This window comes from Protopterus annectens, chromosome 6.part0 (assembly GCF_019279795.1).
Source record: "Protopterus annectens isolate FY-2018-M chromosome 6.part0, PAN1.0, whole genome shotgun sequence".
NCBI classification, from domain to species: domain Eukaryota; kingdom Metazoa; phylum Chordata; order Ceratodontiformes; family Protopteridae; genus Protopterus; species Protopterus annectens.
In genome coordinates, this window is record NC_056737.1 from 302102994 (window position 1) to 302126964 (window position 23971).

Genomic DNA, 23971 nt, shown 5'->3' on the forward strand with positions numbered 1-23971 from the left:
ATCTTCCTGTTATCAGGCTTTCCATATAATTTATGCTTGCAAACTTTATGTCTGTTGAGTTTTATTCTGACAAACTAATGTGTAGTTTTTCATATTTTGTGCTTGAATGTTATGACTTTATTATGTCTTTCTAGATTTTCATTCTCTTAACCATATGCATCTGAAGCTTTTCTTCCCAGGCCTCCACTGAAAATGGGTACCTCATGATTCAGTCAGACATTCCCGGTAAACAATGCCAAATAAATAAATGATAAATCAAGGTCCAAGGATGTCATTGTTCCACTGTATCTGGCTCTTATCAGTCCAGTCAGAGAGTACAATGCCTCCTTTGGTATGTACTTGACCAGGCATATGAAACAAATGGAAGAGCCACAGAGATTCTTCACAAAACAAATACATGGCCTAAACAACATATCCTTCGTTGATTACCTCAAAGCCCAATCCTTGCATTCAAGTCAGATTGCTGAGAGGTGACTATGTCTTACCTACAAAGCATTGTCTGAGTCTGCTTTGATGGATCTGTTGCACATCTGCAAAACAGATAGCATCAGAATTATCCGATCTAGGGATCTAAACCTCTTCTACAACATAAATAAGATATGTTGGAGGGACAGGTGTGTGTCTCAGAGACTACAACTTCTCTGGAACATCTGTGTGAAGCAAGAGTCCTTCCCCTCACTTAATTCAAGCATAATTTGGACCAGTGGATAGGGAATCAGAAATTTACCCCTGATTTGGCATTTAGCTCTCTAGTAGACAGAGGCAACCTGTAAATGCTGGACTACCCATGCCCAAACCTATATATAACCCTTAAAATAACCTTAGAGTATCAAAACTTGTGAGATGCATTTGGAAAGCATGGCTAACCTTAAAAACGCCCCTTGAGGTCATTAGCCTAGCAATCTCATATGAACCTATAAGCATTGTGGTGGTAGCAAGATGAATAAGCAGCGGAAATATCCCTATCCCTTAAAACAGCCTCAGCCTACCTTGGAGACACCTAGGCATTCGTAGACCAGTTTACTGTTAAAATCTTTCCAGCATATCCTGACTCTTTTATACAGTCTCCTTTAAGTGGGCTGTGCCTGGTACACCTCTCATGGGGGCACCCAGGGGGCATCCTCACTAGGTACCCAAACCACGTCAGCTGGCTCATTTGGATCTGGAGGAGCAATGCTTCTATTCAAGATCCTTCCAGATTGAATAAACCTAATTTCTCCATCTTATATGTATGATCCCATCCTTTCAGTCAGAATACAAAGTTCACCACCATATGCTAGGATGGGGACACTGACTGTCTGGTAAACTGATCTTCACCCTGAGGCTTACTTTCTTCTAGGACTCACCTCCCAGTTCAACAACCCAGTCCAGTACAATGCCTGTAGTACTGCTGCAGCTGCACTCAACCACTGGTCAGTCTCTCAGTTTTGCTCTACTCTAACTCATGAACAAGACCGTGAGATACTTAAACTCCTCCAGTTGTAGCTGCTTTCCCTCACTTGCAGAGAGCAATCCATTCTTTTCTAGGGGAGACCCATAACCTCTAATTTAGAAGTACTGATTTTCTTGCCAGCTGCTTTTCACTTAGCGGTGAACTTACAGTGCCTGGCATATAGTTCAGACTCACTTAAGGTGAAGAGGACATTATCATTTGCAAACAGAGGTGCAGCCCTCATGTCCTCAAACCGGATACTCTCCACACCTCAGCTTCACTTTAATAATCTTTTCTCTGTACTTTCATTGTAATGAGCATCATTTTATTACATTCTTCATTTTCATTTTACATACTGTGCAATCCCCTTGCATGGTGCACTTGTTATTTCTGCACTAGTTGCTGATGCAACCATTTTATAATTATGTGTACAGAAAAACAGTGCTTACATTTAACTTTCAATAGGTTGAAATTGTTAAACATGTAAATCCATGTATCACAACCAAATATTCTATCTAGTCTTAAGTCTGATAGATTCAGTATTGCTCCTTAAACAAAAACATTCAAACACAAAAGTGTAACTTGTTTAGCATTTACTTTTCTGATCTCCAGACTACAAACCAAGACATCTGGTTAACCAAGTTTGCAGATGACTGTAAACTGAATCATTGTCAAGTCACCATCTGACACTCTAGCAGCACAACACTTGTAAATACCTGGTGTACTAGAAATGGAGTTAAATGCTAAAAAAAATATTTTGTCACTTTTGCTAAAGTATTCTCCTCAGAATATGATGTAGATAGTACTCCAGTCAAAAATGAGAATGTCCTTCTAGACCTTGAGTATGGGTAGGCATTTCACTCCCCTTTGATCACCATGTAATCACATTAGTCGGACAGCCCTTCTACTTAGTGCAGCTGACTGTCAAGAGATCATTGCATCATTATATTCAGCACTGATTAGGCCAGTTATTGAATGCAATGCTTCTTTTGGGATGCACCTCACTAGACATATCAAACAACTAGAAAAACCCCGCTGGTTCCTAACTTAGATCATCACTGGCTTTAAAAAAAAACTAAGCCACCAGAAAGACTGGAAGTAGTGCTTCTCTCAAGTATCTTGCACATACCTCTCCATTCTCCAGATTTCTACAGAATATCCAGATTTTTGCCTCATAGATTTGTGATTTTCTGGCAAATCACTGAGGATTGAAATCACTAAATAATGACATACATTAGAGTTTCAGACTTCTTACTTTTCAAAAATGGATGCTGACACAAATCTTGTTACTCTAACAACTTTCTAAGTTTATAAGAGTAATATTTAAAATCTGTTCTTATTTTATGTCCCCTCCCAGGTATTTTAGGTTTTGTCCTGATTTATTGTGCTAAGAAGTTGAGAGGTATGGTCTTCTAAACTCTTGAGGGGGATCTCTGCATTACCTTCCAAGCCATTAGTGACCCAGTCATTCTAAATAATTTGTATCTTCACAAATTGAATAATCCCACAGATGCCAGAACAAAGCATCCAAATCTTCACCAGAAGATAGATAAAACAAGGTGGAGAGATAAGTTCATAACACAGCACCTTCCCACCTCTGGAATAGACTCCCAGTGCAACTTAAATAGTGTGATGCATTATCTGTGTTAAAATGGGAAATGGATAGTTGGATGGGTATTCACAAATTCACCCCTGGTTTGACTAGTCTGGCCCTCCATGAGATAGGAGGATCAGTGTAAAAATGGTTACTGGCAAGGAGTAAATGGTCACGAGACACAATTGCCTTTTATTCCCCATGATCCTTTGAGATAAGGTACTAACTATTGACCATATTGTTTTATTACTACTAATGTAACAAGTCTTAACAGTTGGACAAGTAATTTCAGACCTTGTATTACAGTCTACTAAATGGTGGTGGTGCTGCAGTAGCGTTGTCGCCTCCCAGTAAGACGTTGTCCGGTTCGATTCTCAGCTAGGGCGTCTTCTGCTTGGAGATATGCGTGAATGGGCGTACCTTCGTTGAAGGTTGTGCATCAGGGCTAGTAACTCGGCACATAAAAATCAACTACCAGTCATTAGTGGACCGGAGTTCCGCTGTGGCGACCCCTAACCGGGAAAAGCCGAAAGACACAAAATTACAGTCTACTAAATAAAGCTATATCTTAGGTGATTTGTTCCATGTCAATGTTCTCTTCAAGCAGAATGCCATTACAGAATCCCATAAAACCCATTTTATTTTACCAGGGAATCTTGATTCTGTTCTCTAATAGTTCTCAGTTCCATATTTTTAATCTCAGTAATTATCTTTTTAACTTCTCTTTTTGATGGTTTGTCTTTGGTTTTACAAGTTCTAGTTATTGCTTTTTTCGCCACTGTCATCAATAAAGAAAACAATGCTTTAATGGTGTAAATGGTTTTAAAAGGGCTCTATCACAATACCAGAAGAAAGTCTGGTACCCACCATTTCTGCGACACAGATAAAAGCTACATTGTCCAAAACCAAGAATACAGCGTTAATGGGACATGATAATATCACTGGCTGCATCCTACATGACCTACAAAATGAACTGGCACCACGTCTGTGTGCCATGTTCAATCACAGCCTTACCTCAGGCTATGTCCCTAATGAATGGTGCACTGCTACAGTCATCCTGCTCCATAAAGGGGGAGCAACTACAGACCCTGGGAACTATTGCCCCATTAGCCTGATGAGTCTGGTATGCCAAGCTATGGAGCGCATCATCATGGACCTGCTTAACAAAGATATAGGCAAACTCTAAATTATTGATCCCACACAGTTTGGCTTTGTCAAGGGGATATCTTGCCTGCTGAACCTGGTTGACTTCTTCGAGGTAGTCACCAAGGCTGTGGATGAGGGTAAGGCAGTGCATACAGCCTACCTCAACCTGACCAAGGCTTTTGATACCATTCCCCACTCAGGTATCATTGATAAACTCGCCAAACTAAGCATCGATCCTTAACATCACTATGTGGGTTGCAAAGTTTCTCACAGACAGGACCCAGAGTGAAAGTTGTGGATTCCAAGTCAGACTGTTGATCAGTCACAAGTAGAGTCCCACAGGGCTTGGTCATAGGCCCTCTCCTGTTTGGCATCTACTTCTCAGAAGTGCAGGCCAACAGAGAAGGGCTCTGGCTGACCAAGTTCTATGATGACAGCAAGCTAGGAGTCATTATCAACTCCTCAAGTGATGTAGACATCCTACAAAAGGTCCTCTCTGAGACCAATGACTGGTGTTGGAACCATGGCCTGAAGCTTAACACCAAAAAATCCGTTATCATCCCCTTTGGAAAAAACTTGGTTCCCATGAATTACCACGTTAATGGGAGCCCACTGGACACTGAAGGGGCCATAAGAGATCTGGGCACCCAGGTCAACAGCCATCTCATCTTCGACCACCACATTGCCACTGTGATCAGAAAGTCCTTCTATGTGGCACATCTTATAACCAAATGTTTTGCATCCAGGAAGAAAGAGGTCATCATCCCTCTCTATTCATCCCTCATTAGACCAATCAATGAATATAATGTCCCATTTGTCATGTACCTGATCAGATACCTACAACAGCTGGGCAGGGCACAAAAGTACTTTACAAAAAGGATCCTAGGCCTTAAACATGTCCTACATGGACAGACTCAAGAAACTTCAACTGTTCTCAGTCTCTTATCGTCTACTTAGAGGTGATCTCTTCTTGACCTACAAAGCCATGTCCAACCCAGCCCTAATTGTAATGCTACACCTATAGAAATCCCAATCCCCCCATGCCACATGCTCCAGAGATCACAACCTCATTACCACAATTAACAGAACATGCTGGAGGGACAAGTTCATCTCCCAAAGACTGCCCATATTCTGAAATAAGCTTCCCATTCATGTAAAGCAAAGCACCTCACTGGCCCTCTTCAAGAGAAATCTTGACAAGTGGATGGGTAACAAAAAGGTCACCCCAGGGATCACTCCAGTTGCCCTACTGGATAGGGGCACTGTGAACTAACATCAGGTGGCATGGTGCCTGGGCAATTTTTTTGGGCTAGGCTTGTAAAGGCTCCAGGGCCATTAGCCTAGTGCACACCTACAAACCTGTGAAGTGATTCGTGTTTAGAATACTATTATGGGGATGAACACCATTCCTAAGTTAGGGTATGATTAGAGTTTATGAAATTAGGTTTGTTTGTGTCTTTGATGTTAGGCAAGAGCTCTCTTAGAACTGCAATGTGCCCAGAATTGCTTACTTTCACAGATCATACTGGGGTAACGTGTATCGATAGTATATTTAAGTAAGATTGTGATTGTTTTTATTAGTCCTGCTACTCCTACTACTCGTTAAACTGTTTGGGTCTGCTTTCAGCTCTGTAGTGCATGTAATATTGCACCAACGCAACATTGTCGTCTGTGTACTGAGATCAAATTATCTTCCAAGTGTAAGACTTAGCATATTGTTCAGTTCATTTTTGTACTGAAGCAACATCATACATTTCCAAAATATATGCTTCTAAGAACCTTTTCTGAACTATCACATCTCCAACATATGCCTCTTGTCTGTGGGACCAATTTTTTCAAGTCTTGTAGGAATATAGAAATATTTACACAAACGTTCCCATAAAAAATGCTGAATGTTCTTGGCTTATTTGCACACCAAGACATATTTCCCTTCATTCATTTATTATTTTCTTTATTTTATTTGAAATTTGGTAACCGGGTAAGAGGACTAGTCTATTGATCTCTTTCAGCCATGATCCAGGTTCCAAAGGAGCAAAGTATATGATACAATTAAAAAATCAATAACAAAAGTGAAAATACATCCTCCACCAAATTATAACATATGTATGGGATCATAGGAGGTTACTAGGCTAATGGCTCTAGGACCCGTACAAGCCTAGCCAAGTTAACCCTTGTTCCCAAGAGTGTCTGTTATGGGCAGACACTAAATCAGCACCTAATACCCATATCTGAGAGGGACACAGTTGGAACTCCTGGGGCGAACGTACAGTTTCCCATCCAGTCATCCAAATTACACTCAAGTAGGGTCAATTAGGGGCTTTGCTTAACATGGATTGGAAGTATGCTATAGAGATGAGGTAGCCTCTGCGAGATAAATCTGTCCTTCCAGCAAGTTCTATTGATGTCACATACCAGTTTAACATCCCTTGAGAGTGTGAAACGTGTGCCATTTGACTTGCAACTGTGTAGCATTTCCATTAAGGCAGGGTCAGATGTTGTCATATATGCAAGGCACAGGTTGCCTCTGAGCAGTCTGACAGAGAGTAAAGAGACAGTGACTTCAGTCTGATCATGTATGATGTGCTGGAGACCTTGAATTTTCTTTGTAAGAAACCTTTGAGGTTTCTCCAATTGCTGCAGGTGCTTAGACAGGTGCATACCAACAGGAGCATTATACACTATTATTGGCTTGATGAGGGAAGAGTACAGGGGGGTTATAACCTCTTTTTTTCTGGAGACAATGCCCATACTTATGAGGTGAGCAATATAGAATGCCCTTCTTGCTACTGTGTAGACGTGGTGATCAAAGGTAAGGTTGCTATCAGCCGCCCAGGTCTCTCAACAGTGATTGCATGCTTAAGGTATTGCTATTTATGGAGTAGTTTGCAGGAACATCACCCTTGCCGAAAGGGATGATAATGCATTTTTTGCATTGAGTGTAAGTCCATGACTTTGACACCAATCATTAGTCTGTATAAGTCCTTCTTAACTTTGTCAGCCACAGACCTTTAGTTTTTGCCTATACTTCAGAGAAGTATATTCCAAATAGTAGGGTCCCAGAACAGACCCCTGTGGTACACCACTGGTTACTCTTCTGCTGGAGGAGATAGAGTCTCCTATTTTGACTGTATGAGCTCCATTGGTGAGCCAGTTTGCAACCCACCTGGCAATATATGGGCTGATACCCAGCTGAGTGAGTTTATCAATAATGCCTGAGTGGGGGATGGTGTCAAAGGATTTGGCTAAGTCCTGGTAGGCAGTATGCAGAGTTTTACCTTTGTCAAGGGCTTTGGTGACTATCTCGAAGAAGTCCACCAGGTTTAACAGGCATGATCTCCCTTTCACAAAGCCAAACTGCATAGGTTTGAGTGTTTGTAGATTACCTATATCTTTGTTGATAAGGTCCATGATGATACACTTCATGGCCTTGCAGATAAGGCTGGTTAGGCTTATGGGTCTACCATGGATGCACCCCTTTTATGCAAAGGGTTGATGGTAGCTGTTCTCCTTTCAACAGGGATGAAACCTGTGATAAGGCTGTGGTTGAACAAGGTACCCAGCGGTGTTGCTAATTCCTGCTTTAATCCATTGAGAACACAGCCTGGAATGTTGTTTGGTCCCACTGAGGCTGTGTTTTTAGCCTTGGAGAGTCTGTTTACGACTTGCTGCTTGGAGGTACAAGGTGGGGGACCGGTGGTAGGGATGCCTTGCATTATATGTGGTGGGGACAGAGGAGTTAGGTTTGCACTAAACCTGTCAGCCAGCAGGTTAGCTATATCCACCGGTTCTGTATATGTAGTACCATTAATTACAAGTTCTGCACAAATCTGGGTTTTTCATTTGAGGTTTCAGATGTAGCTAAAGAATGCCTTATGGTTTTTCATAGCTAGGGATGCTAATTTGGATTCATAAGTAGCTTTAGATGACTTTACGAGATGTCTTATTTGCCTATTTAAGTTGAAGAGGGAGTGCTTCCAGGTGTGAGACAGTAACTTCCTACTCTTAGATAGCAATTTCTTCCTCTTATTGTATAGCCTATAAATGGCTGATGTCCACCAGGCAGGTTTGTTCTCCCTTGAGGATCTTGTTTTGGTCCTGTCAGGGATGGCAGACTTAATACAATTTTATAGATGCGTGTATAAAGCATTAATGTATATCCCAGCATTAGGTAACTGCTCCATCATTGGGGGGGGGGGGGGGTATGAAGCTGTTTATGCCATCATGAAAGAGGTCGTAATTGGCCTTGCTGAAGTTTTTCATTCTAGTTGCTGCTGGGGGGGTGTCTGGTGTTATTGTTACCTCCAGTGACACTGATTTGTGGTCAGATCTCACCAGGGAGGGCAGCACACTTGGTAGTACAATGATCCCCCGTGTTGGTGAGCACCAGATACAGAATATTTGAGCCCCTTGTGGGAGTGTCAACTGGCTGGTCCAGGGCATTGGATTTAACAAAGTCCAAGAATTTCTGGGTGAGAGTGTTAGTACATGTATAATCAACCCAGTCTATGGACAGGTAATTAAAGTCACCCAAAACCAGGGTGTTCAGTTGTATCTTGATCGACTCAAGTAGATCAAGGTAGACTGAGTGGGTGTCCTGGTTCATGGAGGGAGTCCTATAGCTAGCAATGATTTGAACAGGGGTCTTACCAACAGTTAATTGCACCTGGAGTAATTCATGGGAGTCACTCTGTTTAACCAGTCTTGAGGTGTATTTGTCTTTTATGAATACTGATACACCACCTCCCTTACTTCTCACACCTTCAGTTTGAGGTCTGAACGTGTAGAAAGAATTGTAACCCAGTAAGGCTGGGTTGCTTTCCGCAGCATTAAACCAGGTCTCTGTGACTGCACAGATGTCATCATCTTCCAGAGTAAGGACAGCTTCCAGTGAGTGCAGTTTCAGATTTAGACTCCTAGCATTGAGCAGCATAACCCTGAGTTTGTTTTAGATGGTCTTATTATGTTTGGAGTTTTGTCCTTGTGTTGCTGCCTAAAAAGGCATAATGGGGTGCTAAGAGCCTTAGCCAGTAAATGAAATCTCAGAGGTGACAGATAAAGACCATCTCTGGCAAAGAATCAAGGTCTGTCTATCATTTCATCCCTGGCTGACAGGTACTGGATTCCCTTAGAATGATACCAGAAATTAAGCCAATTATTGAAGTCAATCATTTTTAATTTGTAATGAGGCATCATCCTAGGTGAAGGTAAAATGCTGCTTAAGGCTAGTGACATACCTGCCTGGGACACATAATTAGAGAACTCAATCAGGTCTTTTCATATGGTCCAGTGAGGTATGTCCCAAGTCATTCACACCAACATGGACCATGACTGAGTCGTAACAGTACCTGCTGTTGAGAGACTTGAGTGCATGTGTGATGTGATGGATCCTGGTACCTGACAGACAGCTGACTGATCTTTTCCTTATCTAACCTGGTGAGTGGCGCATCTGTGTGTCTCACAATGGAGTCGCCATTGACTAAGATGTTTGGTTTTATGTTTTGCCTTAGGGGGCTGGCTGGTGCGACACTGGTGCGTGAGCTATTATGTGTACTGTGTTTCACAGAGAATTTATTATGTAAAGTGTGCTTCTGTTTGAGAGGTCTGTGATGTTTAGATAGGTTTCTGATGAGAACCTCTACATATATAGGTATGTGTGTTGTTGGATTGGGTGTTGAAGGAGGTGAGTTGTGCATGCAGACAAACTGCTCAGTGTCAGATGTACTGACTGGTGTGTAGGAGAGCATGGAATTTAGATTCTTAATATAGATGCATCTCTCACATAATGAATTTGTGTGAACTAGGTTAAGAGCATTGTCAGTGTATATGAGGCAATTGCTATACTGCCTCAGGATGCCAATGTCAACCAAGCTGGCTGGAGAAACTGTGGGAAATTGTCTGTCCATAGTACTAGGTAAATCAGTGTGGTCAGAACAGGAAGAGGACAAGAAGGACCAGATAAGGTAGATGGGCAGGAGAAGAGGTCTAAATAAGGAGGGGCTAATGGGTGAGGCTTGTGATGGTATCTCAAAGGCTGTGCCTAGTGCTCCACCTGACAGTGGAGCAGGACCACAAGAAACCTCAGAAGGAGCACTAACACTGCAATAAGGAAAGTGTAACAAGCAAGACGTTTGCATCTATAACCGCCAATGGTACCCACCCCTACACAGCAGTGAGCTACTTTCAAATAAAAGCAAAGCAGGTAATGCAAGGAAACCTATGAAAAACCTCAAACTGAGCCCTGAACCAATGAAGAAGCTTAAACTACACCCTGAACCAGTGAACCTTTAATTAGATAGTCCTTACTGTACTTCTGCCACGAGGGTACAGGGGGGTTTCTCCAAGAAAAGATGTCCTGATTTTTATTGCTCAATCCCAAACAGAACTGGATTCAGCCAGTCTGAATCCAATCTATACTATGGCCAACGGAATTGCAATGGAACACAGAATAAAAAAAGCAGAAATACTTTTTCCTCAAATTAAATAAGTAGAGTAAAAAGCAGCACAGCAGAACAGACCTTTTACTTAAAAATATATAAAAGCAGCAGTTGTTATGAAATACAAAGTGCACCAACGCACTAGCAAAAAAATGAAATTAGCGCTCGTAGTTCTCTTAACTGGTAGGTATGAACAGAGGAGTAGAGGCTGGTCGCCTAACTCTTTGGAGCCCTTCTAAGAGAAAAATAAACACAGAACATTTGTAGCAAATAGCAATAGTATTTACAATATTTCAAAACATGGCACTCTGTACAAAGGTGGACTTCTCTTAGCAGAATACCTGTGTGTTGTACTTATAAATATTCCCATTAGAGTAAGTCTGCAAGCCTACAGCAACTTATCCAATGCCACAAAGGCAATTACGGCAGTTTCTTCTAGTGGATGTACCTCCAGATTAACCTTGAAGCCATTCACTGTTTGAGAAAATATTTCTTTTAATTGATTCCACGTTGCTGGCGTGAGTTTAGCAAAGGTCTGTTCTGTGGTAGTGCCAAAGCATGGTTTCATCAAAGTAATAAAATCATCCAGACTTCCTGCCAATAAGTATGATGGTTCTTTTATTTGTAAGGTTGATTTTTGGAGGGGGGGGATTGACCCAGCATAACCATTTTGAACAACTGAGTCTGTATAGGTTGGTTAATAACCTGTAGCCAGTGAAATGTTTGAGATTACAGTCGAGTATGCTTGTTAGCTAGACGTACAACACATTTTGTTTTCCAATAGCCTTAGTTTTTTTTGTGTTGGTGCCTGAGTGAAGTTAATAAAGGAAAGGCATATTCAGTTTTGGCAATAAAACATTTGTAATTGTAGACTGTTTAACAGCTGTGGATAAGAGATGTGAAACTTTGTAACAAAGTTTCAGTTCATGAACATGCCTTGTTGATTGCATTGTCGTATGCCCTGATAATTTTAAGGCATGGTGAAGGAAGACTCCTAGATATTTTCGTTGTGCAACATTTAGTATTGGACTGTTTGATTTAACCTTATTATCATTAGGGCGAGGATTGGCCACTTTTTAAGCAGTATCAAATAGCATAATGGTAGCTTTTTTTTCTGTCATCACTCTGTTTAATCATTCACTGCATGTTGTTTTAGTTTTATACAACATTGGCTTCTCAGTCTCACATCTATTATTACCTTTTATGCTCTACTTATTACTCTTTTTCGGTCTGACATTTCTGTTGTAGACTCAATTAGAAAATCTATTTTGGTTTAATAAATTTGCTATCCAGCTTCCCCATATATTCCTTTATTTCTAACATTAGACCTGTTTACACAAGTTGATCTGAGTTCAACGATCCAAACATTTGTCTAGCTTCATCCCATTTTGTTACCTCTTCCCCTTTAATCATCTGCTCCCAAAACCTTGTTTTTTGTTCTTTCTGTCTTTTCCACATACGTCTTGTCTTTCTTACAAGTGTACATAGTAATAAATCCTAGTTGTGTCATTCTATTTTCCCAAGGTGTAACTCCCTTTAAAGACACGTTTATTAGGTTTATGCATTTTACTATCATGTAATGGAGACCAGAATATTGCCTAACAGAATCTGAGGCAATAAGACATAAATGTCGACACCCACTATATCAAACTCCTGACTTGCCCTCCATTATGACCCATGTTAACACTTGTTCTTTGAAATGCAGCAGTAGGGATTTTCAGTAATCTTTTTTTTTTTTTCAGTCTTGGGGGATTCAGCATTAGTCTTTTGGTATGTTCAGCTCCAGATTCTGGTAGACAGTATTTTTTTTTTTTTATTAATAATTTTTTATTGATTTTCATGAAATATAATAACACAAGAAATAGGATACATAAATATACATATGTCTTAAGATCATCATAACATGAAACAACAACTATGTACAATGTCCATAACAGTTATAATGTCATTATTGTGATTACATTTTATCTAGTAATTTTAAGCTTTAACCAAGTTCATTTCTTATTTGTCATCTTAGGAGATCTTTCAGAAACAGTTTGGAACTCCCTATTACATACAAGTTTAGCTAATAATAAAAAATCTGCAAATGATAGGATTTCTTTACATTTCCAATTTGACGTAATGATTTTTCTTCCAATTGCAAGTAAGGACCAAGGAAGGTGCACCTGTATTTTGGGGATATGTGTTGGTATCGGTGCATTGAATTGCAATAATGAGTCAGACACTTTGCACTTATCCGACCAAAAGGCTTTTATGAAATTTCTGAACTCTATCCAAAATGGAGTTACTATTTTACATGTAATAAACATGTGTATCTAATCTGCGCAAAGGCTTTCCACACATTTCCAACATTTATTAAAATTATTTTTTTATATCAAATCCATTTTATGTGGGGTATAAAGCTCCTATGGATGTATTTCCAAGTGAACATTTTCCAAAAAGGAGATGACGTTGTGTTATTAATTGATTTAAGTACTAATTCTTTTTCACTTCGTGATACTTTCTGAAAGTCTCAAGAATTTCTTCTAAATCTGTTACAATTTTAGTTTTATTTTTAGTTTCATCAACATCTTCTCTTATATGTTTAACATTAGTTAAGTTTTTTGATTTCACAGCTAATCTATGCATGTTTTTTTGGGTTAACAAAATAAGACTGTATTTTGATTCGTTCTAAATTTATTGCCACTTTGGGACTCAGAATTTCCATGTATTCTAGGTATGTTTCAGTTCTGCATTTGCGTTTATGTCATTATTGTTTAGATTTCTTTTTAGTTCATCAATTTTTTATTTTATTTCTGATAGTGCACTATCCCATTCTTTTCTTTTGTTCAGGTACCAGGTTTTGATTTTACCAAAAATGTAAGATTTCAATGTATCCCAGACAACAACTTTAGAAGTACTATCGTTGTCATTTATGTCAAGAAATATCTTTATTTCTTTCAGCAGCCATTCCTTAAACCCGGTTAGTTTAACAATGTATGCTGGTATTCTTTGCCAATATACTAAATGAGTAGATTTCATGTTGATTTTGAAGAAAATAGCATTATGGTCGGACATTGGACAGGAGCTAATGAAAACTTCCTGAATTTTAGAGAATAAATTATCAGTAACCAATACCTTATCAATAGTTTGTATACCAAATCTGTATGAGTAATGTGTGTATTTTAGGGATTTGGGTTCTATTTTTTCATAAACATCTCTTTCATTTGAAATAGTGATGAAATTATTCAATCTTTTAGCAGGTGCAGATATCTTAAAATTATCACATTTAGTAGTGTCACTTCTAGAAAGAATACAGTTGAAATCTCCTGCATATATTATATCTCCTTTAGATTTAATTGAAAGTAAATCAAGATATTTATTCGCTGTTTCAGCATCAATACCGGGTATCCAATAACTGTTGGCTAATGTGATATATTTTATTTATTTCTAGAATAATTAAGTAAAACATGCCATTTTTGTCTGAGTATGTGTAAATTATTTTAGGTACAGGTAATGTTTTCCTCCATAATATCATGGTACCTCTTCCTTTGGTCCGAAAGCGGGATTCTGTAAGTATTAAGTAGCCATTAAAAGACATCTTGTCTAAATCTTCTTCTATTGTATGGGTTTCTTGCAATAATGCAATATCTACTTTCTTAGCTTTCAAATATTTGGTTAAGCTTCCTCTCTTTATAGGGTTATTGAGTCCATTCACATTTAAAGATATGCATTTATAAGAAAACATTCCTATAGATTTTCTTAGATACTAAAGATTGTGTTATGAACATAACATGTAAACTGAGTATAACTGTAAAACATTTAAAACTATTTACAATTCTAAACATGGAATATTTAATTCCTGGTTTGATGAGAGAATCATCTAAACCACCTTCATCTATCCTAAGAACAGTAATCTTCATCCGTTGTTTGCTACTGCCATTATAATAACTGTACAGAATGCAATAAGAAGAGAAAGAAAGAAAAAAAAATAAAGGGCTATCCCTCAAAATTATTACTGACTTGAATAATAAAATATCAAAAAGTGTATGATTAAGTTTAACAGATTATGTGTGGTAATTATGTATATCAAAAGCAATTATCTTTGCGAAACTAAGTCCTAGATTTATCTTAAAACAAAGGACCTATGTGTATTACTACAGAAGTAGAAAAATATTAATGCATTTAGGTAGCTTATGATTAGCTATGAGTCTAAACATTTTTCAGATATATTTAATAAAAAACTCGAAACTATCAACAATTTTAAGTAAAAGCTATTAAGATTCCAGAGAAATAATTAAATTAGCCAGATCACTGATATCTGTACTTGGTTCAATAATCTACATCTATGTGATGTTACTATTTTCTATCATTAGAAAAACAGAATGATATTAAGGAAAATAAATCTCTAAAGCTACACCTACTGGCAGTCTGTGGAATCAGCAGTTCACTTACTAATGTTTTGGGATGTGAAAAGAAACTAAAGCACCTGGCAAAATCTCATGCAGACACAAACAGGATACACAGACTCCACAAAGAAAGTATCCCATGTGAGAGTGGGAAACAAATCATGCAACCAAGTGATATGAGACTGTAAATTCTGCACAACTGTGCCATCCTTTTGCAATCACACATACAGTGAATGCTTTACAATCTGAAAAAAAAAATTCAGAAAGGGAAAGTCTGACAATACAGGTGCCACAAAGGTTGTTTCCAGTAAACTGGTGTATAACAAAAAGTTCTTCCTGCAGTAGTCAACAACCAATGACTCTTCTTGTAAGGAAAAGACCAGGTTAAGTAATAAGAGAATACATAACGTATTTCACCTAGAACTGCATTAGAATATTGTGGTCTCAAGTTCATGAAAAAAGAATTATATATGCAGACGGACAATAGAGATACGACTGCTGAATCCTATACGAATGCACTTTATAAGCACTTACACGAGTGCATGGATAGTGCTATCCCTAACAGAACCAAGATGCTATCCTCAAAAAAATAAAGGAAGCCAATCTGGTTGTCCCCTGCCATAAACAAACTCTACAAGAGAAGAAAGAAACTGTTGCAAAAAATAGTAAAATCCCATGACTGGAAGAAATCCCTGGTCACCCTCAGTAAGAAGTTGAGATCCCACATAAAATCCTCCAAAACTAGTTATGAAAACAAAATCACCACTGATTCTAAAGACAACCACAAAGCATTCTATAGCTATGTCAAGAATCTCAATGGCAACACTCAGATCTGCTCTGAGTTACAGTACAATGGCACTAAATATACAGAACCAACTGATATTGCCAACATCCTGGCAGATAGGTTCAGTGCTAACTATACCCCCCTCACCCCCTAAAGGGCCCATCTCTATACTGCAAGAATGAAAAGTTCATGTAATCACGGCTGCACAGGTAAAGACCACACTCTCCAAAGCCAAGAACACAGCATCCATGGGACCTGACAACATCCCAGGCTGCGTTCTACATGAACTACAGAATATACTGGCACCCCACCTAAGCACCATGTTCAATCATAGCCTCACCTCAGGCTTTGTGCCCACTGAATTGTGCACAGCGATGGTTATCTCATTTACAAAGGGGGAGCCACCACGGACCTTGGGAACTACCGCCCTATTAGCCTAACGAGCCTGGTCTGCAAGGCCATGGAACGTATCATCATGGAACTTATAAACAAAGACATTGGTAATCTCCAAACTCTGGACCCCACCCAGTTTGGGTTTGTAAAAGGCAGATCATGTCTCCTAAACCTGATTGACTTCTTTGAAGCAGTCAACAAAGCCATAGACGAGGGTAAGGTGGTTCACACAGCTTATCTAGATCTCGCCAAGGCTTTTGACACCATCCCCCACTCTGGCATTATAGATAAACTCACTAAACTAGGTATAAATCCCTATGTCACAAGATGGGTTGCCAACTGGCTCACTGACAGAACCCACATTGTGAAAGTAGCAGACTCCAAATCCGACTTCAGACCACTGACAAGTGGAGTACCACAGTGTTCAGTTCTGGGTCCTCTCCTGTTTGGTATCTACTTTTCTGAAGTACAGGCTAACACAGAAGGTATTTGGCTAATGAAGTTCGCAGATGACTGCAAACTAGGAGCCATAATTGAAACTCCTAACAATGTGGACATCCTACAAAAGGGTCTTACTGAGACAGATGCCTGGTGTCAAAGCCATGGCCTCAAGCTCAGTACCAAAAAGTGCATTGTCATCCCCTTTGGAAAAAACTCTGTGCCCATGAGCTACCATATAGGTGGTAGTTTACTTAATACCAAAAGTGTGATAAGAGACCTTAGGACACAGGTGGATGTAGTCTCTCCTTTGATAATCACATCGCCAGAGTAGTCAGGAAATCCTTCTATGTGGCACCTCATCACAAAAGGTTTCTCATACAGGAAAAAATAGGTCATTGTTCCCCTCTACTCGTCACTCATTAGACCCATTATAGAGTACAACGGCCCTTTTGGTATGTACCTCAGAAGACATTCACAACAACTGGAAAGATCACAGAAATACCTCACAAAGAGGATTATCGGCCTCAAACAGATGCCCTATGCAGACTGGCTCATAAAACTCCAGCTTTACTCCGTTGCATATCGCCTACTCAAGAGGCGATCTCTGCCTAACATACAAAGCTATGTCAAACCCACAACTGTTGGACATGCTCCACTTAAAGAAATCCCAATCCCTGCGAGCTACATGCTCTAGGGACCTAAACCTCATCACCACAATAAACAGAACATGCTGGAGGGATAGATTCCTGTCCTAGAGACTTCTCATACTCTGGAACAAGCTACCTATCTATATCAAACAAAGCTCCTCATTAGCACTCTTCAAGAAAAATCTTGATGATTGGATGGGAAATAGGAAATTCACCCCGGGGATCACCTCTGTGGCTCTGCTCAACAGGGGCACAGGAAAATAATTTTCTTGGGTGGCGAAAGCCAGGGTACCTTTTTGGATAGGCTTGTATAGGCCCTACGGCCGATAGCCTAGTACCTACCTATGAACCTATGAACCTATGAACCTATACATAAATGAAGCACACACAAGTTTTATATATTTCTCCTCTCTCTCATTCCCCACTTCTGTTAAACCATATAAACAGAATATTAGTTTTGGTTAAGTAATATTTTGCTTCCTATTTATAAATACATGTACAGTAAACCACTAGGAATATTAACTTAGCAGTATTACATAGAAGATCTTGTTGGTACAATATTTGCTAGATAGCTACATACATAACTGTAGGTCTACTAACTGATAAAATGCTGTTAACCTGATTTATTTGAGAGAGGTGTCTCCATATTGCTAAATTATTACTCTAACAGCTGATTTATGAGTATAAGCTGTGTAGGTGATCATAATGCTTGTGTATGTATGTAAATGCTTATAAATACCTTGAAGGCCTTCTCCTTAAACAACCATGCACTCCACTTGTTTCAATCCTACCTGCAGGGCAGACAACAGGCAGTCCTATGACACGACAAGCTATAATTTTGCCTACCAATCACATTAGGAGTCCCCCAGGGCTCAATACTAGGACCCCTTCTTTTATCCATCTTTATCAATGACCTTCAATCAGTCATCCCAGATGCTACCTGCATTCAATATGTGGATGACTCCACCTTGATTTGTTCTGACACCTCACCAGCTACTTTATTCACATTAACCCAAAAAAACCTTCAATACAGTGGAAAAATGGCTCTCCAATCAACATCTAATCCTAAACCCCAACAAAACTAAGTTGCTCCTCTTCTCCCCCACATGCAGGACCCCCTGCCATCCTTCAACATAACTGATAACAATGACACTATCATCTCCCCAGAAGCCCAAACTAAACTACTGGGTGTCATAGTTGATAACAACCTGAAGTTTGATGCACATATCAATCAAACAATCAAAACCATTAATAAAAAACTTGTCTCTCTTTACAAAATCAAACCTTTCCTTACCCCACTTGCTAAAACTGCAATTGCCAGTTCCCATCTGCTATCAACTCTTCTCTATGCTTCACCTCTATTCTCCAACTTAAACAAAACAGATCTTAATAAACTATCATCCTGCTATAACCACATTGCTACTGGCACAGCCTACCGGACACACCACTGTCACAACCTAAATCGCCTAGGATGGCTTGAACTGCCAAGCCTACTGCAGTTCAACTAGGTAATAGTGGCACATAAAGTCCTTTACCAACCAGAAAATACACCTGCACTAAAAAATATTATCAGCCCCTACACCAGCACTTGGCCACTGCGATCATCCACTAGACTCCTAGTTCAAACATACAAATCCAACTACTAAGCTCGGGACTCTCTGTTTGCCAACTCTGTTGGAAAAATATGGAACAGACTCCCAGCTGACTTGACCCTAGAACCCTCACTAACTCAATTCAAAAACAAACTCAAGAAATACTTCAAAACTCATTGGTTATGTTCTTGTACTAACCCTGACTAGTGACTTCTCTATTTCTTAGGTGCCTTACCTTCAACTACTTCTAACTTTTTTCTACCACTCCATTTCAGGAAGGGTCAGTTGTATAACTGCTGCTCAGTGTGTCTTAAACCTGAATGTAATGTTATGTATGTTTAACTTTGAAAATAATGTTATGTTTTGTAAAGTGTTTTATAATAAGTTAGTACTATATGTGCTAAATGCTGGTATTGCTTATGACTGTAATCTGCTTGAAACTAGCATTTACTAAATGTTCAATGTGTATTATTATCTTGGAGCTTTCCTCCCCAGGCCTCTGCTGAAAATGGACATGTATCCATTCGGACTGTCCCGGTCAACAAATGTAAAATAAATAAATAAATAATACGTACATTAAGCTACATTATAAAGGAATGATTGATATCACTTTGACTCCTTTTTAACCCCTATGTGGCAAACTGACAGATCAAGTAATATTTAAACAATTCAAGGTAATTGTGATATATACATGTCTATAAATGTATATTTGCATTCACATATCTTTGACTATACTTAGAAAGTTGTGTTGTTCCAGTAATTAATGCTATGCAAATACTTTTTCTGAAAAATATAACTAAACAAGGACCATAACCTTTTGGTAGTATATGCATCTTGTCTTCTTTAAGTTGAACATAAAAGTACATCTATTAAGCTAGAAAACACAATAGCTATCAAAAAACTAGTAAGTAACTCTCTCTGTAAATTAATGAGAACTGTCACTTTTTCAGAAAATATATTTAGATAAGAAGCCTGGTATTTTAGAAACATACACAGCTTACTTTCATCAAGCTGGACATACAAGTAGATCAGTTAAACTGAAGAAAAAACAATAATTGTCAAAAAAAAAAAACAAGCAACTCTCTCTGTATATTAATGAAAACTGGTTTCAATTTTTTCATTAAATGGACACATAAAAGCCTTTCTGCAGGGCTATCTGTAAACTTCAGTTAAATGCTTGTTTAAGTAACCACATTATTACAATTAATTGTAACACAGAATATGCATTTTAACAAGATCGAGATTTAACTACTATAATAAAAAGACATTTTCTGTAACAGTATTCAGCGTTTAGCACTTACATAGAGTAAATATTTTCCTTTTTAATAGTCCACTCGTTTGCGACGATTCTGTGGCATTAACTCCTTGTTCTCATCACGTAACATCATCTAGATGCGCTAGGAGGTCATAGGTCACCCTGCACGTCTATTCGTGCTGTTACAGTGATGGAATCAACAAACAAGCAAGCAGGAAGAGTTCTAGGCTCGAGAAATTGTTCTTTTGAAGCTTTTTGAAATTTTGGCGGCAGAATGCAGCACATAGGTATTTTAAACAAGTAGTTTATGTTAAAAACGTATGGCTCTCGTGCATAACGAAAAAAGCAGACAGAGAGAGTTAATTAAATAATACATTAAAATATTCAAAATACTTCTATTTAAACAAGTAAATCTGTACATTTTAAAACCCTCCTTTCCATTCCACTCCCCTCAAGTTTAACAGACTTTATTAGTGTAACATTAGCACTATCTGCTTATTAAATAAAGACATTTCTGATATCTATCTCATGTTGATTAGTAGACCCTAAAGTCTGTGTAAAATGTCTATATGATCGCAACAGATGCATACATTGTATAGAAATCTTGCTATAACTTTATGTAATGGGTATGGTGTGTTAATATTTATAAGTGCATGTGGAGATAGTGTGGATCATTTGTATACTATGTGGAATTGTTATTTGAAGGCTATTATCTGTTGCTAACTACATCTGTGAGATTAATAGAAAAGTGTAGATGGATAAGGAAGAAAGATATCAATAAGCGCTGCTAGCAATGATATGTTACAATTGATATAATGCATAACCTGTATAATAAATGTTTGTCGTAAAGTGTTTATAATGCTGCAGCTTATTTTTAAATAAATATTTGAACAATTTTTTATATTAAAATAATTAGAAAATGGATATATTATTATGCTAAATAAAATGAAGAGAATGAAAGATAAAGGAAGAAAGAAGGGGAGAGCAGAAGTGAGAAATAGAAATAATAGAAGAAAGCAAGCTTGACTATATGTATACATAGTAAATAAGTAAGCAACTTTGTACCTAAGGTTTAATTTGTTTATTGTGTTTTCAGAAATATTGTTTGTTAGTTAATTTTGAGAATGATGGTTTTCTAAGCTATTTACTAGATTTGTCAACTGTAGTTATTTTGCCATTGGTAGCTTGTCTTTTCAGACTGGGCAAGGAGAGGTCCATTTCTTCTATTTTCTCAGCAGATTACTTTTCCTCACAAAGGCTTATGCTTCTTCAAGAGTAACTCTCTTCAAGAGTAACTCTGGACCCCACCCAGTTCGGGTTTGTGAAAGGCAGATCATGCCTTCTGAACCTGATCGATTTCTTTGAGGCAGTCACCAAAGCCGTAGACGAGAGTAAGGTGGTTCACACAGCCTATCTTGACCTCACCAAGGCTTTCGACACCATCCCCCATTCTGGAATTATAGCTAAACTTGCTAACCTAGGTATTAATCACTACATCACAAGATGGGTTGCCAACTGGCTCACTGACAGAACCCACACTGTAAAAGTTGCAGATTCCAAATCTGACTTCAAACCAGTGACAAGTGGAGTACCACAGGGATCAGTCTTGGGACCTCTCCTGTTTGGTATCTACTTCTCTAAAGTACAGGCTAACACAGAAGGCCTCTGGCTAATGAAGTTTGCAGATGACTGCAAACTAGGAGCCATAGTCGAGTCCCCAAATGATGTGGACAGCCTACAGAAGGGCCTCACTGAGACAGATGCCTGGTGTCAGAGGCATGGCCTCAAGCTCAATGCCAAAAAGTGCATTGTCATCCCTTTTGGTAAAAACTCTGTACCCATGAACTACCACATAAACGGCAGTCTACTTAATGCCGAATGTGCGATAAGAGACCTTGAGACCCAGGTGGACAGTAGTCTCTGCTTTGATAATCACATCTCCACAGTAGTCAGGAAATCCTTCTATGTGGCACACCACATCACAAAATGGTTCTCATCCAGGAAAAAAGAGGTAATTGTTACCCTCTTCTCAGCACTCATTAGACCCATTATAGAGTACAATGCCCCTTTTGGAATGTACCTCACAAGACATCTGCAGCAGCTGGAAAGGCCACAGAAGTACCTCACAAAGAGGATTACTGGCCTCAAACAGAGGCCCTACACTGACCATCTCAAAAAACTCCAACTTTAGTCTATAGCATATCACCTACTCCAAGGAGATCTCTGCCTAACATATAAAGCTATGTTAAACCCAGAGCTGTTGGACATGGTACACCTAAAGAAATCCCAATCCCTCTGAGCTACATGCTCTAGGGACCTAAATCTTGTCACCACAATAAACAGAACATGCTGCAGGGATAGATTACTGTCCCAGAGACTTCCTATACCCTGGAACAAGCTACCCATCTATGTCAAGCAAAGTTCCTCATTAGCACTCTTCAAGAAAAATCTTGATGAGTGGATGGGAAATAGGAAATACACCCTGGGATCACTTCTGTGGCTCTGCTCGACAGGGTCACAGGAAATTAACTTTCTTGGATGGCGTAAGCCAGGGAACCTTGTTGGCTAGGCTTACTTAGGCCGTTGGGCCGATAGCCAAGTACCTACCTATGAACCTATTTAATATTGTTGACCATCCAAAAGGGTAATTTTGATTCTGGCCAGAAACATAATCTGGGATTTATTGTTAGCTTTTTTTAAGTCTTTAATAAGTGGGACACACACTTTTCTCTTTGTGATTACAGTGGAAGTATAATCATTGTCAAATCTTATATTTTTCCCATTGACTTGGACTGGATTTCCGCAGCATGCAGCTCTTAATATTAAGTCTTTGTCTTGTGTAGATAGGAATTTTACAATGATGGATCTCACAGAAGTTGATTTTTTTGATGTAGGTGTATATGACAGGGACCTGTGAGCTCTCTCATTTCTGAAAGATAAAGCTTCAGGGAGATTTAGTATTTTTGGTAGCCATTCATTTAGAAAGAGGATCATATTATTTCCTTCCATTTTCTCTGGAACTCCATAGATCCTGATGTTGTTTCTTCTGGATCTACACTCCAGGTCTTCCACTTTATCTAGTAACTGATTGTTTTGTTTTAGTAAAAAGTTTATCTGGTTATCATTTTCCATTTGTCTGCCATCTGTTTCATTTACTGATTCTTCTATAGCTGCTATTTGGTCAGAGTGATCAGTAATTATTTCCTTTAAGTCATCAATTTGTTTCTTACTTTCTTTCTTCATATTTTCCATAATCTTCTCTAAGTTATCCATTTTCATAAAAAAATGTTTAATAGTGTTGTCTTGTAGAGAAGTCTTTGAGTGACTCATAGCTGTTCCAGCCTGTAACTAGTGACATAACTTCTGATAGGAAATATCTTGATCAATAACTATCAAAATTAATACTTCTTCTGATAAAGTTGTTCACAATATCAAGATGAGTAGCTGTGAAAAAATTCTTCAATATTTTTTTGAGTTAAAATAGAAAAATCCTGTCGAAAAAATAATTTCAGGCAGAGCATCAAGAAAGTGCAGCTAACTCCTTGGCATCTTGGCCACGCCCCCACGGTAGGCAGTATTCTGGTCTTCAGTAACATAACAGTAAAGTGTTTTAGGTTCATAGGTTCATAGGTAAGTACTAGGCTATCTGGCCAAGGGCATTTATAAACCTAGCCAGAATATGTTGGCTTTCGCCACCCCCTTAAATTAATTCCCTGTGCCTCTGTCCAGCAGAGCCATTAGTTCCCTGCGCCTATGTCCAGCAGAGCCACTGCAGTGATCCCTGGGGTAAACTTTCTGTCTCCCATCTACCCATCAAGGTTTCTCTTGAAGAGTTTTAATGAGGGGCTCTGCTTGATGTATATTG